Source organism: Polypterus senegalus, chromosome 10, assembly GCF_016835505.1.
Source record: "Polypterus senegalus isolate Bchr_013 chromosome 10, ASM1683550v1, whole genome shotgun sequence".
In the NCBI taxonomy this organism is placed as follows: Eukaryota; Metazoa; Chordata; class Cladistia; order Polypteriformes; family Polypteridae; genus Polypterus; species Polypterus senegalus.
The window spans coordinates 16,748,939-16,766,541 of NC_053163.1; positions in this window are offsets into that span (position 1 = coordinate 16,748,939).

The window sequence follows — 17,603 nt, forward strand, 5'->3', positions numbered from 1 at the left end:
ACCACTGCGCCACCATGTCACCCCTTCCTTTCTTATCCTTTTTTTTAAATTATGTTTTATTTATATTTTGACACCGAAGGGACTGCACGTAATATTGTTGTATTTGCTTACAAGGACAATAAAGATATACTGATTATGATTCTAATTCATACATAATACAAGTGGGTTTGTAGGAAGCTTTGCATAGTGTAAGAAATAAAGTGGATGAGAAGGAAGAGGAAAATAAAAGCAATAAAACTTATGTCTTTATATGACCTCAATTAGAGAGAAAAAATAAAAATGAGTGTGAGAACGGAGAACCTGAACCCAAGTGTATGCAATGTCTGGAGTCATCAATAATAACTCCACCAGAAGTTTAAAGCCTAAAACAGCCAAATGTGGAAAAGAACTAGACTGTCCAGCAATGCAGAAAACTTCATTATGAAAAATGGAGGTATTTGAGTGCCAAATGGAAGTGAAACCTAAAAGCTTTTCTGCTTGACACTAGGACTTTAAAACATAAGGAATAAAAGGACCTAATTTAGGGAGACAGGGCTTTAGCTTTAAGAAGGTGATTGGTAGAGTGTGTAAAGGGTGAGGACAGCAAGTCTTCTTCAATAAAAATCCAAAATGGAGGTTAGGCAGGAATATCAAGCGAGTTCCATGTAGGCCTGAGGGTATAAGACCAATGGTGAAAATTCAAGCCAGGAAGAGAAACTCTACCATCAGATCAACCTCAGATTAGGAAAGAATGCTTAAAATGAGATCTATTACATTCCAAAGAAATTTGAGATTTTAGGCCAATAATTGATAGTAGATGATAGAGGGAACATTCAAACAACTCTGTAATTCAAACGTGTTGAGATATTTCAAAATTAATAAAAATTACTGCAGAAGGCAATGTGAATAGGGTTTTAATCTTATCAATAAGCTTTGCACGATATCCAATTTTTTCAAGGGCTAGCGCACTTCATGCAGTCAATTGACCTTTCAGCATCTAAAGAAAGAAGGGCAGCTGGTGAGGGTAAGTTTGGTGAAACATCAGTTGAATATAGAAGAAGATGGATGTTGTCAGCTTCATTACGTGCATGAATAAAGCCAGTTTAATCCGGGTGTATCTATACTAATAAAAGGCAAAGCCCTCACTAACTCACTCACTCATTGACTGACTGACTCATCACTAATTCTCCAACTTCCCGTGTAGGTAGAAGGCTGAAATTAGGCAGGCTTATTCCTTACAGCTTACTTACAAGAGTTAAGCAGGTTTCATTTCGAAATTCTACACGTAATGGTCATAACGGTCGACAACGTCCACCATGTTGAACTTTCTTATTTATGGCCCCATCTTCACGAAATTTGGTAGGCTGCTTCCCTGCGCTTACCGAAACCGATATACATACTTATTTCGATGGTATGATGCCACTGTCAGCTGCCATATTGAACTTTCCAACGTCACTAATTTTCCAACTTGCCGTGTAGGTAGAAGGCTGACCCCATCTTCACGAAATTTGGTAGGTGGCTTCCCTGCGCTAACCAAAACCGATGTACGTACTTATTTCGGTAGTATGATATCACTGTCGGCCGCCATATTGCATTTTCCAAACATCAGTAATTCTCCAACTTCCCGTCTAGGTAGAAGGCTGAAATTTGGCAGACTCATTCCTTACAGCTTACTTACAAAAGTTAAGCAGGTTTCAAATAGAAATTCTACACATTACGGTCATAACGGTCAACAAAGTCCACCATGTTCAACTTTCTTATTCATGGCTCCATCTTCATGAAATTTGGTAGGCAGCTTCCCTGCTCTAACCGAAACCAATGTACGTACTTATTTCGGTGGTGTGACGCCACTGTCAGCTGCCATATTGAACTTTCCAACATCAATAATTCTCCAACTTTCTGTGTAGGTAGAAGGCTGAAATTTGGTACTTATTTCGGTTGTATGATGCCACTGTCGGCCACCATATTGAACTTTTTAACGGTCTTTGTTACTTATGGGCCCATCTTCAAGAAATTTGGTACGCGGGTTCCCAATGCTAACTGAATCCTACTTACGTACATATATACGTCCATAGCCTGCAGCTCGGTCACTGTGTGAGGCGGCGTTAGGTCCCCCATCCCAACGCCTCCCACGTTGTTGGCTGACTGCCTATATAAGGCCATCTTTTCTTCCAGTCTCTACATTCCCTTCCTTGCTTCGCCACGGGATTCACGTCTCTCTGCTGATAACTACAGCCTTTTTATTTAATCCACAGCTTCTCCGCTGTTTTATTGTTTGTTTATTACAATTATAGTTATTGTGTAGGTATTTTAGACTTACTTTACATTGTTCAGGCACCCATTTCCTTTATCATTCCAACCGTACCCGCATTAACATGTCTATCGAGATGATCACCATCAAAGAACTGTCACTTTATCGAGTGGTTTCCATGCTCGGAGATGGCACCTGCCTTTTCCATTCTCTTTGTTATATATTGCACGGCCATATCAGGCTCACTCTTGATATCCGGAGGCCCTTCACCTATGGTTCTGCATGTGAGTTGATGGCTGCCGCTGAATTGTTAGGTTGTTGCTTTCAAGTGTACCAAAATGGCCAAATATTTTATACCTTTGGACAACCGCCAATGCCTCTTAAACATCTTAGATTCACAGGTGACGATTTCAGTAGTGGACACTTTGATGTTTATAAATGTTTAAACTCTCAAAAGCTGGATGTGAGGTTATCAATGAAACTGGTTGTATACTTACAATGCTTGACAGATGCCGAATGTCTCTTCAACACAAGTCCTACAAATACTGTCGTAATTGAAACAAACCATGAAACTCAAACCGATTATGACAGCAGCAATCCAAGCTGTGAGATTTGAAACAAGATTACTGTTCACATGGCCAACTGTACGTTGTATGCTCAAGAGTAAGCTCAGCGCACAGCTTGGTCATATTACAACCGGAGGGCCGAACTCAAAATGTGGTATACAAAGAGATTCTTAACAAATAATTATTGGTATATTTTCCCTCAGTTTAAAAAGGTTTAATTTTCTTCTTAATAAAAATTTAAGGCAGTACTTCACCGCTGCAAAGCGCAGGTATTTTGCTAGCTAAATTATAAACACAACGTAAGAATTTTGGCTAGCAACCTGGATTTAAATTTATTAATGAAATCAGATGGTTGCTCAAACAATCCAAGGGGTTTTCGCCCTGTTTTGACATGAGAGTTATTTGTGCCCTAGTGATTAAAAGATTTATCTGAGAGGAAGAGAGTGCGACTTTAGCATTTAAAGAAGTGGGCCAGAGAAGTGATACCACAAAGTAGAAGAAAACCTCAGAACATATTCCATTAAGGCCTGGCAATTTCCATTCACTTATGGTGCCTTAGGATTTCTTATGTAGAGACAATAATAATGGAAAATATAAAAACAAAACTTCCCATTCATCCAGATTTGGAACCGATAGATGTTTCATAATGTCATTAATGTCAATATTTGAAGCATTTGAGTTTTCTGGAAAAAAATCAAAACAAATGTTTTTTAATCTCATAAGATTTATTAGGAGAAAGAACCAAATTGTATTTAAAGTCTATGCACTATTAATCATTATCTAGAAATCCTGTTCTGAGTTATAAATTAAGCTTTTTTGTAGAATCAGAGAATTTAAATCATGTCAAGTACAATTTAATAATATTTCATGGCAAAAATCAACAACGCTGGTGCGGGGGGCATTCACACTTTAGAGATTATAATTGTGCTTCAAGTGCATAAGAAATAGTCAAACCACGAATGCCAGTTGTTGTGATGTAAGATTTTGCATATAATTTGATAAATGTTTTGTATGTCTTTATTTGTAATTTAAGTGAAGCAATGTAATTTAGTGTTACTTTGGTGAGATGCATTTGTGTTTGCCCCCCCGTTTACGACTTTTCTTTGTAATTTTACGACAGGATTTGGGGGATGAGTTTGATGAGTATTTCTTTGCTAAAGTCTTTCTCTCATCCCCAACACAAAGCCAATTTAGCTTAACATATGGTCTTGGGGGGTTGCAGGTGTTAAGATGTACTATTTCCCCCATTGGTCTGAGATATGGCTGTCTGGATTGGCTGTAGGGGTTGGACAGAAAACCTATAAATTTCCTTGCTTAACCACATTCTCTCTTACTAACATCTGAAAGAAGCATCTCTCTAACCAACATATGATGAAGAAGCATATCTCTTACTAACCTGTGATGGTGTAGAAGTATCTTTCTCTTGTTAACAACTTATGAAGACCATCACTCCATGAACTGACAAGAACAACACAATGAGGAGCACAGCTTCAGCCATATTGAGACAGGCTTGAGGTCTTTTCTGAAGAAAGCTGAGCACCAACGATGCCTTAACTAGAGACATTTTAAGTAACTACAAGTCTGTGTGCCACCTGAGTTACACATCACCATTTTATCAGGTTGTATGGTTGCCAATATTCAAATGTGCTTTGCATTTTGTTATTATTTATGAATATTATCAGTAATACATTATTTTATGTGTAACTTAACTCCTGCTTGTCTTTTTATTACATCTAATTGCCTGAGGTTATAGATATAGAAGGGAAGGTGGGGATAAGTTATATACAGTGGTAAGTCTGTGAGATTAGGCATTCTAAGGCTACATGTTAATAATACAATAGGGGAAAGTAGAGCAATATATATATTACTTTACCAAGATAAAACAATTGGCGTAGTTGGCAGGATTTTGGGGTAACCATGTTTTGCACCCTGTTTGCAAATACTATTTTGATGTATGTGTGTGTTTATGTAAGTGAATTTTAGGGCACCCAGTGTACAAATGCGGTGGAAGTAAAACCTTGTTTGGTTGCTGAATATAACCAACAAAGTGTAGGGACTTCATGTGTGTCACAAGGACACCTGCATGTTTGTTAGAACTGGTGGTAGTGAGTCCCTAATTAAAGTGCTAGGGAGTGGTGAAAGATGCATGCGTCATTCATACGGCATTTAAGTGGTTAAAGTGCTAGGGAGTGATGGGGCATGCATTCGTCATTCATACGGTACTTATTCATTTAGGATCTTTGTGTATGTTTGCTTACAGGGGCAAAAATAGGCCAACCCATAACGAATTTGGCAAATTGTATTAAAGTAGCATTGTGGACTCAGAAATGCCTAAATACCTAAATTCACATTAAAGTCAGCCATCTTCCAGTGGAGTGGCAGAGGCAAGCAGGCTAAAGCTAGGAAACCTGTAGTTCAGGTTGAGAAAGCAGAAGCTGAGCTGAGTGTGCCACAAAATGGAAGGGGGCTGGAAGGATTAAAAGCAAGAAAACAGAGATCAGGTTTAAAGAAGACAGCTGCTGTTATAAGAGGTTTACTAGCTTGTATTATTGGTAATAAGGAAGATCACAATGAGGAAGAAAACAGCAAAGTGAATGAAAGTAAAAATGGAATGTTGTGTGAGAGTTTTGAAAGATGTAACAGTTGGTGTGATAATTGTGAAGTGTTAGCATGTAGAACACCCACTGCTAAAGTAGAAAGCAGTAAAAGCAGTGGAAAAAAGAAATGTAAACCACCTAGGGTGAAAGTTAGGGCAATAGTAACCAGTTCGGACTCGGACCCTAAAACATGGGTGGGTGACTTACATGAGACAGAGTGCTCAGATAAAGAGTGGGAATGTGAATGCGAGAAAAAGGAGAGAGATGAAAGGAAGGGAAAGCAGCAAGGATGTTTTCTTCCATTATTCTCCACTGCACCACAATCTCCAGGTAATTCTGAGGTCTGTACAGTATTTAAAGAACATGCTACACCGATAGATATTTCACCACTGTTAGGAAAGGTAACCAGTGCTGCACTGAAATCTGATTTAGGACAAAGAGATCAGATAGAAGGCAGAGAAGCTGGTGAGTGTGAATGACAATTGTTGACTAGAGGGCATGAAATGGATAATGGCTTAAGGATACTGAGTAAAGAAAGTGTGGAATTTAAACAAGGAACAATGGAAATGAAAGGGATTCAAGTGCTTGAGTGTGGAAGGTCTGAATGTGCTAGTGCAAGAATGGCTGAGTTGGAAAGAAAGTGCACCAGTTTAGGATTTGGTTTGAATGGATCAGGACAAGCCAAAGAACAAAGGATGGGGGATGGTGCAGCAAGCCAGGAATGCACAGGAGTGTGAGGGTCCTAACAGCTGTGATAGGGCCAGCAGTAATTAAAAAGCACACACACTTAGGCTCAGTAATTCAAAACCTGACTGACCAGTTGTTTAAAAAGACAGCCTATGAATCTCCATGCAATAAACTAGAGAAAAGTGAGCTGGTCTTTAGTAAAGAGCACAGGTTAGTTTTAGGATAGATAGATAGATAGATAGATAGTTTATTAATCCTAAGGGGAAATTCACTTAATCCAGCAGCAGTATACTGATACAAAAAAAAAATTAAATTAAAGAATAATAAAAATGCATGTAAAAACAGACAATAACTTTGAATAATGTTAGCATTTACTCCCCCAGGTGGAATTGAAGAGTAGCATAATGTGGGGGAGGAACAATTTCCTCAGTCTGTCAGTGGAGCAAGACAGTGACAGCAGTCTGTCGCTGAAGGTGCTCCTCTGCCTGGAGATGACACTGTTCAGTGGATGCAGTGGATTCTTCATGATTGACAGGAGTTTGCTTAGTGCCCGTCGCTCTGCTACAGATGTTAAACTGTCCAGCTTTATTCCTACAATAGAGCCTGCCTTCTTAACAGGTTTGTCCAATTCTAATATGAGAGATGCTGGATTTAGCACTTGGATTCTGGAGAGGTTTTAGCCCACACTTTCAGGTAATAGTTACTTTACAATAAAAAAAGGACACACGGGCAATGAAAAAAAAAAATAGAAGGGTAGTGCAGGAAGACAGGAAAGGGAAAATAGTTATTTCTGTTTAAATTTTCTGGCCTTTTGCAATAGATCAGCTTCTATTGTAAGGTTTTATGGACTTTGGGTTGGTGCAGGTAATAAATAGTGTCACACACATGCGAATAGGGGGACGTTGTGTGGACCAAGTAAAGGTAATTCCACGCCAGGCCAGGGGAGGGCGAGGTGCATTAAACCTTCTCCTGCTATCTCTACAGATCAGCAATGAGAAAACCTATCTGAATCAAGAACATCACTTTTTTTTCTGGCCCCTAGAAGAACGTCACTTCCATTTCCGGCGCCTAGAAGAGCGTCACTTCCAGTTCCGGCATCCAGAAGATTGTCACTTCTGGTCCCGGCTCCCAGGCTGATGTCAGAGAAACATCACTTCCAGTCAACCTACATCACTTCCAGTTAACAGACATCACTTCCTGTCTGACCATTTAAAACCTCCATCTTCTCCAACCTTCAGCAGTCCTGTCTTGGACTCTCTACAGTCAACTTCATTGTTGCTTTAAAATTCAATACCTTTGCAGCTAGGAATATTATACGGGTGGCTGCCCCAAACCTTTTTACATGTGTCACGTCTCTTCATTTCACAGTGGCGTAGTCGGCAGGATGATGGCCTCCTGGAGAGACTGGAAGGCAAACCTAAACCTAGGCTTGACACATGTTTATAAACCAACGAATCATCAGATGGGTAAGTACCACTCCCAAGTTGCCGAGCGGGTGTCAGTCGGGGCGTGTTGGAGAAAACTGGAATGTGCTTCAACCCATCATCCTGTTAAAGGTCTGGGGAAAAATAGCCCCGGGACCCACAGGCTAGAGCCAGGTGCGTCAGGGAACGCATTGAGTGCTTATTATGGCCTCCCGGGTGTGGGGACTGCCCCTACTTATCCCACAAAGGGCAAGCCCTTTAATAAAGGTGGGAGAAACCCAGGCTGGCAGGTGAAAAACACAATGGCCTAGAAAATTAACACCGCTAAGGCAACCAAGAAACAGGCCATGGCTTTATGGGCTAAAGTGGTTGGTTGGTTACAGCCTCATAAAAATTCCAGCCACCAAATAGCGGAGCAGGTTGCCTGTGCCTTACTCCTTAAGAGCCTTCCCGAAAAAATTGCCCAGCTGGCCTGGGAATATACAGATATTGTCACATTAGCTGAGACAATAGATCACCTCAGGGCAGAAACCGGCTTGGGAGCCTCAGAACGGGACTCGTGTGAACCCGGGCGTGCTTGCGTCCCTAATACAGAGTCCCATGGCTATAATTTGAGGCAAGTTTGGGTGGACCCTGGGACGCGCTGGCAGGCACTGCGAAGCAACAAAGGGGTCTGCGGGGTGATGTGGGAGGAGGTGCGGTGTGCTCTCGCTAATCCAATGGCCTGTTCACACACGGGAAAAGTGTTAGTTAATGGAATTAAAGTAACCGCTTTATTTGATTCCGGCAGTAACATTTCCAATGTTGCTTGCCATTTGATATTACCGCGACAATGGTGTAAGAATAAGACCTGCATTACCTGTGTTCATGGGGATGTCCGGTATTATCAATCCGCCAAATGCTTTATATGTCAGGACGGCATAATCAAAAAGTTAATGGTGGCAGTAATGGTTAATCCTCCCTTTTGCACATCCTGTCTGGAATGTCAACTGAGGCAAATTCCTAGGAGGGATCATGCTCCTCTAGTTCCCTTACCCTAATAGATATCCCTTTCGAACGTATTGGGGTTGACCTGGTGGGACCCCTAGAACCCTCAGCCAGAGGTCATAAATATATAATGGTCCTGGTAGATTATGCTACTCGATTTCCAGAGGCTGATCCATTGCGCTCAGCTACTTCAAAAGCTATCACATGGGAATTAGTTGGGGTTTTTGCGCGTGTAGGAATCCCTAAAGAAATCCTGACGGATTAAAGGACTCCTTTCACCTCGCATACGTTCAGGGAGACTGCCAAGCTACTTCAAATAAAGCATTTAAAGACCTCGGTATATCATCCTCAAACCGACGGTCTTGTAGAGAGGTTTAATCAAACTCTCAAACAGATGTTGCGTAAGGTAGTCAATGAGGACAGAAGGAACTGGAACCAGCTCCTTCCCCTCGTCCTTTTTGCATATCGGGAAGTCCCACAAGCCTCCACGGGGTTCTCATCTTTTGAATTACTATATGGACAACAACCCCGGGGCATATTAGACGTCTTAAAAGAAGGATGGGAGGAAGAGACCCTCCCATCAACAAATATATTAGAGTATATCGTGCAGTTATGCGATAGATTTGAGAAAATTAGACCCATATTGAAAACGCATATGGAAAAGGCGCAAGCAGCTCAGGCCCGATGCTATAACCGTGGTACGTCTCTGCGGGAATTCCGCCCGGGAGACCGGGTCATGGTTTTAGTTCCTACCTCACATTCCAAATTACTGGTCCATAGGCAAGGCTAATGTGAATTTAAGGAGAGGAAGGGGCTGGTCGACTATTTGGTGAAACAACCGAATCGTTGACCCAGCGAGCGGATTTATCATATCAATCTGCTGAAACCGTGGAAGGATAGCGATTCCAAACCCTCCTCCGGACAGCTCCGCTCTCTCTTTGCCCATTAATTACACCCTAATTTCGGAGATAATTTGACTCACCAACAACGTCAGGAGCTCGAAGCAGTTATCCTGTCTGTCCCTGAGGTAGTCAGTAAAAAGCCAGGTCGGACCTCCCTGGTTGCGCATGACATTGTGACGAAACCTTACCTTAGAACGCCCATACAGAATTCCCGAGGCAAAAAAGGCTGAAGTGGAGTTGGAGATCAGATGAATGCTGGAACTAGGTGTGATTGAGGAAAGTTATAGTCCCTGGTCCAGTCCTATCGTTATAGTCTGTAAGCCTGATGGAAGTTGGAGGTTTTGTAATGACTTCCGTCAGCTTAACCAAGTCTCCCAATTTGACGCCTATCCGATGCCGCGAGTGGATGACCTCCTCGAGCGGCTAGGACATGCCAAATTTTTGACTACTTTAGATATGACTAAGGGGTACTGGCAGGTTCCCTTAACAGACTCTGCTAAGGAAAAGAAAACGTTCAGCACCCCTAGCGGTCACTGGCAGTATCGTGTCCTCCCATTTGGATTACATGGGACTCCTGCGACCTTCCAACGTCTGGTGGATAAAGTGCTCCGTCCTCATAATTCATATAGTGCTGCCTACTTCAATGACGCCGTCATCTATTCCAACACCTGGGATGAACACATACAGCAGGTTGGAGCTGTACTGCGCACACTGGCAAAAGCAGGGCTTTGTATCAACCCAAAAAAGTGTTACTTTGGGTTGGTCGAGGCCAAATATTTAGGCTATCTAGTGGGCCGGGGTATGGTGAGACCACAGTGTTCTAAAATAGACACCATTGTGAATTGGCCCCGTCCGATAACCAAGAGGCAAGTTCAGGCATTTCTCGGCTTAGCGGGTTACTATCACCGGTTTGTACCCCAGTTTTCCGAGAGAGCTACGCCCTTGACAAACCTCACAAAGAAGGGTCAACCTAGTCATGTGGTATGGGATGACATATCAGAGGCTGCATTCAGTGACTTGAAACTGGCCCTTACGTCAGCTCCTATATTAAAGGCACCAGATTTCTCTTTACCTTTAATTCTCCAGATGGACGCTTCGGACACAGGTCTTGGAGCTGTGTTGAGCCAGAGCGTCGATGGAGTTGAACACCCCATTATGTACCCGAGCTGGAAATTGTTGTATCGGGAAACTAGGTATGCGGCAGTGGAGCGGGAGGCTTTGGCTATTAAATGGGCGATTACTCAGCTGAGATACTACCTCTTGGGACGTGAATTCACTCTTGTGACGGACCATGCACCCTTGCAGTGGATGGCCTTGCACAGGGAGTCCAATCCACGGGTCACGAGGTGGTTTTTGGATCTACAGCCGTATAAGTATTCGGTCGTTTATCGGTGTTATGCAAGCCAATGCCGATGCCCTTTCTAGATGCCATGACTTCTCGGACCGGTACTCCTGACCCGATGGGTCTGGGCTGAGGGGGGGGCCATGTCACACATGTGCGAATAGGGGGACGTTATGTGGACCAAGTAAAGGTAATTCCATGCCAGGCCAGGGGAGGGCGGGGTGCATTAAACCTTCTCCTGTTATCTCTACAGACCAGCCGCGGGAAAACCTATCTGAATCAAGAACATCACTTCCGGTTCCGGCGCATAGAAGAACGTCACTTCCAGTTCCGGTGCCTAGAAGAGCGTCACTTCCAGTTCCGGCGCCCAGAAGATTGTCACGTCCGGTCCTGGCTCCCAGGCTGATGTCAGAGAAACATCACTTCCGGTCAACCTACATCACTTCCAGTTAACAGACATCACTTCCTGTCTGACCATTTAAAACCTCCATCTTTTCCAACCTTCAGCAGTCCTGTCTTGGACACTCTACAGTCAACTTCATTGTTGCTTTAAAATTCAATACCTTTGCAGCTAGGAATATTATACGGGTGGCTGCCCCAAACCTTTTTACGTGTGTCAAGTCTCTTCTTTTCACAATATTGAAGGCAATTAGCAGAGTAAAATCCATGCATGAGATTGGGTTACCATTGGCACATTGGAGCAGAGTGGCAGAGTGGCCGTAGTGGCCAAACTGTTCCAATGAATGCGTTGAAGCAAATTTTGAGTGTTGGCATCAGGTTGACAACCAAGAAAACCAGATGGACAGAAACTGCGTTGTTACCTTCCATTTTGCAGACCTGCCTACATAGCGGAATGAAAAAAAATAAAGAAAGAAAGACAACAAGCAAAGACAAAGACATGAAGAAGAACTGAAGAGACAACAAGAAAAAGACACTTACTGGGGTTTAAGTAAGTAACAAGTCCACAAGTCATGCAATAATAAGGCTAGTCAGAATAGCTATAGTTTAAAAGGAAAGGTTTCCTTCATTCCTTCAAAGGTTCATTACTACAGCAAATTTATATTCCAAGGGGTGGAAACTGAACAAACCAGTTAGGAATGCCAAAATAAGGGGATTCATTTTGGGCTCATAAAGTATACTTTCTGGGTATTAATTAATTAAGTGGGATAATTAATATAATTAATACTATTATTAAAGAGCGGTATACTGAGCAAATTGGTGAACTTTTCAGGAAAGCAGGTGCAGCTGGTACATTTGCGAATCATATGGGTTCCAATGTTTAGGTATAGTCTAATTAGGAAAATACGAAAGCTCTGCTAAAATTGTCGGCTGTGGTACAGGCACAGGACAAGTGGGCCAATTCTGAACCAAGATGTTTAGCACAACGAGTATGCATATGGTGAGCAAGCAACTCTAGGGGTGGCCTACGGGGGGAATGATGAGAGTTGCATAGCTTTGATGTCTCATGGTGGTGATGCCAGCCTATACTGGTAAAGGATGATGGCAGTCAAGAGTTGCACCATGGGTAGGAAAGCACAAGAGGCAACTAAATCAACCCCAAATGTGTGCAGAGGGGCCATAAAGGTTGGTTTGTGAACAGTTTATGCAGTGGCACATGTGCTGTCACTTGGACAGAAGTGGTTGTACTGGCACCTGTGGCATGTTACCTTTCAAATTTTGATGTTAATTGTACAGCTGCATATGCTTAACACTAGAATTACCAGAGCCTACGAAAAAACTCGTAGATCCGATCCCACCTTAAATTGCTTCTTAAAACCGTTCTCACCTCTCCGCCAGCATCCTTTGTTAATCTAAATGTGTTGATAAAGAAAAGTTGCAAGTAACTAATGCGGCTTTTTTTCCTGCAGTTATATTTTTGAATAAAAGCATACTTGTTCTGTTATATTTGTACCTTTTGTGAAGTTGTTAATTTGATATTTGGACTTCAGGCTTCATACATTATATCATTTAGGCCAACATTTTGTCATTTACTACTACAATATGAAAAACGTTTCTGTTTTAAAAATGTGTTTACACGGATTACTGTAGAAACGGAACACACGTGAAATGCGTGTATTCCAAATAATGATCTATTATTTCCACTCTAAAACTCCACTTCACTCCCAGATAATCAATCAAGGCATGAGCTGGGAGAAGTTTGTGCACTTTCTAAGTCGATGGGGGGATGGAATAGCCGGCTACTTGCAACTTTTCTTTATCAACACATTTAGATTAACAAAAGACACTGGCGGAGAGGTGAGAATGGTTTTAAGAAGCGATTTAAGGTGGGACGGATCTACAAGTTTTTTCGTAGGCTCTGGTAATTCTAGTGTTAAACAAATAGTTTGGGACAGGGGTCTAATTAGCAGTTAGACAGAGAACAAGTACAGATTAAGAATTTACACAACAGACTAAATTGCAGTGGGCTAGTTTAGTGGAAGGTGTGGACTTGTCTCATTTTGAACCATCAGATCTGATGACATATAAAGATTGCAGAAAGCTAAAGAAAGAGTTGAAGCAAGCCTAAGCAGATAAAAGTCATCAGGAGCGCTTCCAAGTTCTTCAGATTGTCTTTGAAATAAAGAAGATATGTAATGAACAAATGGTCACGGACACCTTTTAACATTGGGAGAGTAAATACTGCAAATCAATGGACAAGTTATGTAACAGTCTCTTTAAACAATTGACATTGTTTATAAAGACATTGCACAAAACATTCATCGGGGTGTTGTGATGTACGATTTTGCATATAACTTGATAAATGTTTTGTATGTCTTTATTTGTAATTTAAGCGAAGCAATTAAATTTAGTGTTACTTTGGTGAGAGGGATTCGTGTTTGCCCCCCCGTTTACGACTTTTCTTTGTAATTTTACGACAGGATTTGGGGGATGTGTCTTAAACCAGTTTGATGAGTATTTCTTTGCTAAAGTCTTTCTCTCATCCCCAACACAAAGCCAGGTTAGCTTAAAATATGGTCTTGGGGGGTTGCAGGTGTTAAGATGTACTATTTCCCCCATTGGTCTGAGATATGGCTGTCTGGATTGGCTGTAGGGGTTGGACAGAAAACCTATAAATTTCCTTGCTTAACCACATTCTCTCTTACTAACATCTGAAAGAAGCATCTCTCTAACCAACATATGATGAAAAAGCATATCTCTTGCTAACCTGTGATGATGTAGAAATATCTTTCAAACAACTGATGAAGACCATCACACCATGGACTGACAAGAACAGCACAATGAAGAGCACAGCTTCAGCCATATTGAACAGACATGTGGCTGAAAGCTGAGCACCAATGATGCCTTAGTAGAGACAGTTTAAGTAACTATAAGTCTGTGTGCCACCTGAGTTACACATCACCATTTTATCAGGTTGTATGGTTGCCAATATTCAAATGTACTTTGCATTTTGTTATTATTTATGAATATTATCAGTAATACAGTACAGGCCAAACGTTTGGACACACCTCCTCATTCAATGTGTTTTTTTTTTTCATGACCATTTACAGCACTCAACAACAACAACAACAACATTTATTTATATAGCACATTTTCATACAAACAGTATGAAAATCACTCTCCTTCTTGGTCAAATAGCCCTTACACAGCCTGGAGGTATGTTTGGGGTCATTGTCCTGTTGAAAAATAAATGATCGTCCAACTAACCTGACTTCTGCACAACACAACTGCTGGTCCCAACCCCATTGAAAAAGCAAGAAATTCCACTAAACAACCCTGATAAGGCACACCTGTGAAGTGAAAACCATTTCAGGTGACTACCTGTTGAAGCTCATCGAGAGAATGCCAAGAGTGTGCAAAGCAGTAATCGGAGCAAAGGGTGGCTATTTTGAAGAAACTAGAATATAAAACATGTTTTCAGTTATTTCACCTTTTTTTGTTAAGTACATAACTCCACATGTGTTCATTCATAGTTTTGATGCCTTCAGTCATGAAAATAAAGAAAACACATTGAATGAGGAGGTGTGTCCAAACTTTTGGCCTGTACTGTACATTATTTTATGTTTAACTTAACTCCTGCTTGTCTTTTTACTACATATAATTGCCTGAGGTTATAGATATAGAAGGGAAGATGAGGATAAGTTATATACAGTGGTAAGTCTGTGAGATTAGGCATTCTAAGGCTACATATTAATAATACAATAGAGGAAAGTAGAGCAATATATATATTACTCTACCAAGATAAAACACCGGTGTTTTGTGTCATGGTCATATTTTTTAGGATTACTGTGCCTTTTGCTGTTCACTTTGGTCACCCAAGGGAATGACAGGGTGATACAAGAATGAATTCTGGGGCACCAATCTGGCCGTTCCTGTTTACTTAAGGGGCTCCTTTGTTCTGGTCACTTGCATAAGAAGTGACACCTCCTTCCAGGCAGTTGTCCTGTTATGGCCCAGAGACTGGAAGGGGTGGAGTTAGTCGCCCTCATTGGGCAGTTTCTCTGCACTGCAGAGGAGGAAGACAAGAAGTTAGTGGCAGTACCCTCTGTCTGTCTGGGGTGGTATCACATACCTGAGAGGCACACTGATGCTGTCCCTCCGACTTACATGCGTAACACGATGAATATTGTGACATCTCACCCAGTGTTGCAATTAGAGTGTGCTGTTAATGCTCCAATGTTGCACTCTGGAACTATAAATGTATACTTTTAAAGACATATATAGGCTTGTAGGATTCATTTTTTATTTGACTTGTAAATTAGCTATTTTAGAATGCTGTCACTTAAGATAATCGAATGCAATATGCAAACAGAAGACACCTTGTAATTTTAAACAGCATCATGACATGCATGCACTTCATGTAAATGAATGAGTTGGCAGGAAAACAAAAACTGCCAACTCATTGCTTTACATTTATATTTCTTTCCCTGGCAAACGCTTTTATCCAAGAGCGACTTACATGGAAGTGTTGACACTTCATGTAACGGCAGCAAGCAAGTCAAGTTAAGTCAAGTTGGGGAGCATGCACTGGTACAGCGCATTGCCGCACCCACTACATGAGGAAACAACTCAGGATCCCAATTTGCAACCCCCGAGGCAGACACGTAGTCCAGTCCCACCCTCTTGAAATGACCCTCTATCTGCTAGGTCTTATCTGGGCCACCCCTTGGCCTGGTCCAGCCACTCAGGTCCCCAACAATGAGGATCTTACAAGTTGGATCACCATTAGGGAATCGCGCCACATGGCCGTAGTGCCGTAACTGACACTCTCTAACAATGCAGGTCATGTGCATCATATGGGACTCCTTGAGCAACAAAAGTCAAAACAACGGTACTCAAGGAATTTCCAGAGAGACACAGTACAAAAGGAGTCCAGTCTTCGTCTCAGGTCACTGGTTAGCGTCCATGTCTCGCAACCATATAGCACGACAGAAAGCACCAGGACTCTAAAGACTTGGACATTCGTCCTTTTGCATAGATTTCAGAAGCACCACACACCCCTTTCCAGCGACCCCATGACCCCCCCATGCTCTCCCAGTCCGTCTACTGACTTTCAGTCTAAATGTTTTGATTTGAAACATTTTTATATTTGTGTTTGATTTTTAAAAGCAAATCTATTTTATCATGTGGAGTATAAGAACATGTTACCCAAAAATGACATTTTGTGCAGATTGCCAAGAAAATACATTTAACATATTTTTAGAGAGAGTGGAGATAACAATGTTTCTGATAGAATGAGTGTATCATCATGGGATCTGTAAGACTTACCAAGTACTTTTCTTTGGTTCATCTTCTCCCGTACTTAAAGAATAACCCAAACACATGAATACGCATACATATCCTATCCAGAAAAAGTCTTGGGTGATGCCAATTGCTAGCCCAACCCACAATATTGCACATAGGATCTCCTTGACATAAATATGTATTGTGTAAGAGTGACGGCAAATGCCTGCCACTGTTAGTACTCTTCATAAGGGCTCACTAGCACCAGCATTAACAAACATATGGTGACATTACGACACACAAAACGTCTATCACTTTGGTTATAGGGACACTTACTAGGCAGCAGTGTTTTATTTCTACTGTACTTGTTCTAAATATCCTGGAGTAACCTGTCAGTCTTGTCAATCCTGTGGGCAAGAAGGTGGCACTGTTCTCACAGTAGGTGCTGTAATATTTACTTCAATCATTCAAGATATAACTATAAAGTATCAAAATGTAAAAGTAATGTGGTATTTATTTAAGTGTAAGAAATACCAAATTAAAGAAGATTTAATAGATAGCAAAGTCTGGATATATACAGTGTGACACTAGGGGTCTCAGTTGACCCCTGAACCTAAAGAGAACACGTCTAGACACCAGGTAAAAGTATCAGAAATGAATTTAATTTCTTCAATTGTGTACAAAGCACCTCCACGATACACAATATAAATTCAGTAATAACAATAATCAATCCTCCTCTCTCGCTCGATCTGCTGGGTTTCACACAGTCCTTTTAAAGTCCATGACCCGGAAGTATTCCTTCTCCGGGTCAAACACCTTCTTCAAGTATCACGGACATACTGCGGGATTCCGTCCTTGTGACTCTGAAGTACTTCCGGGGTGACATAACCGTAATAGTCCCCGGGTTCTTGGTGAGCATCCCCTGGCGGCACCCACAGCACCTAACAGGGCTGATGAGACGGACTCCATGTCCAATGCTGCCCTGCCGGAATCCGAGGAACCATTTCCATCCAGAGGATCTGCCATCTAGCATCCCGGGGGAAGTATTGCCCTAAAAAGGCTATTTTCTTCCGATGAGGGACGTCCCGGCCGGAATGAAATGCCGGCCCTCCATCACAACAATCATAGTAAAGCTTGCTGAAAAATTAGCAATGTCAGGAGGGAATGTTGTGCTGGGCAGCACTGT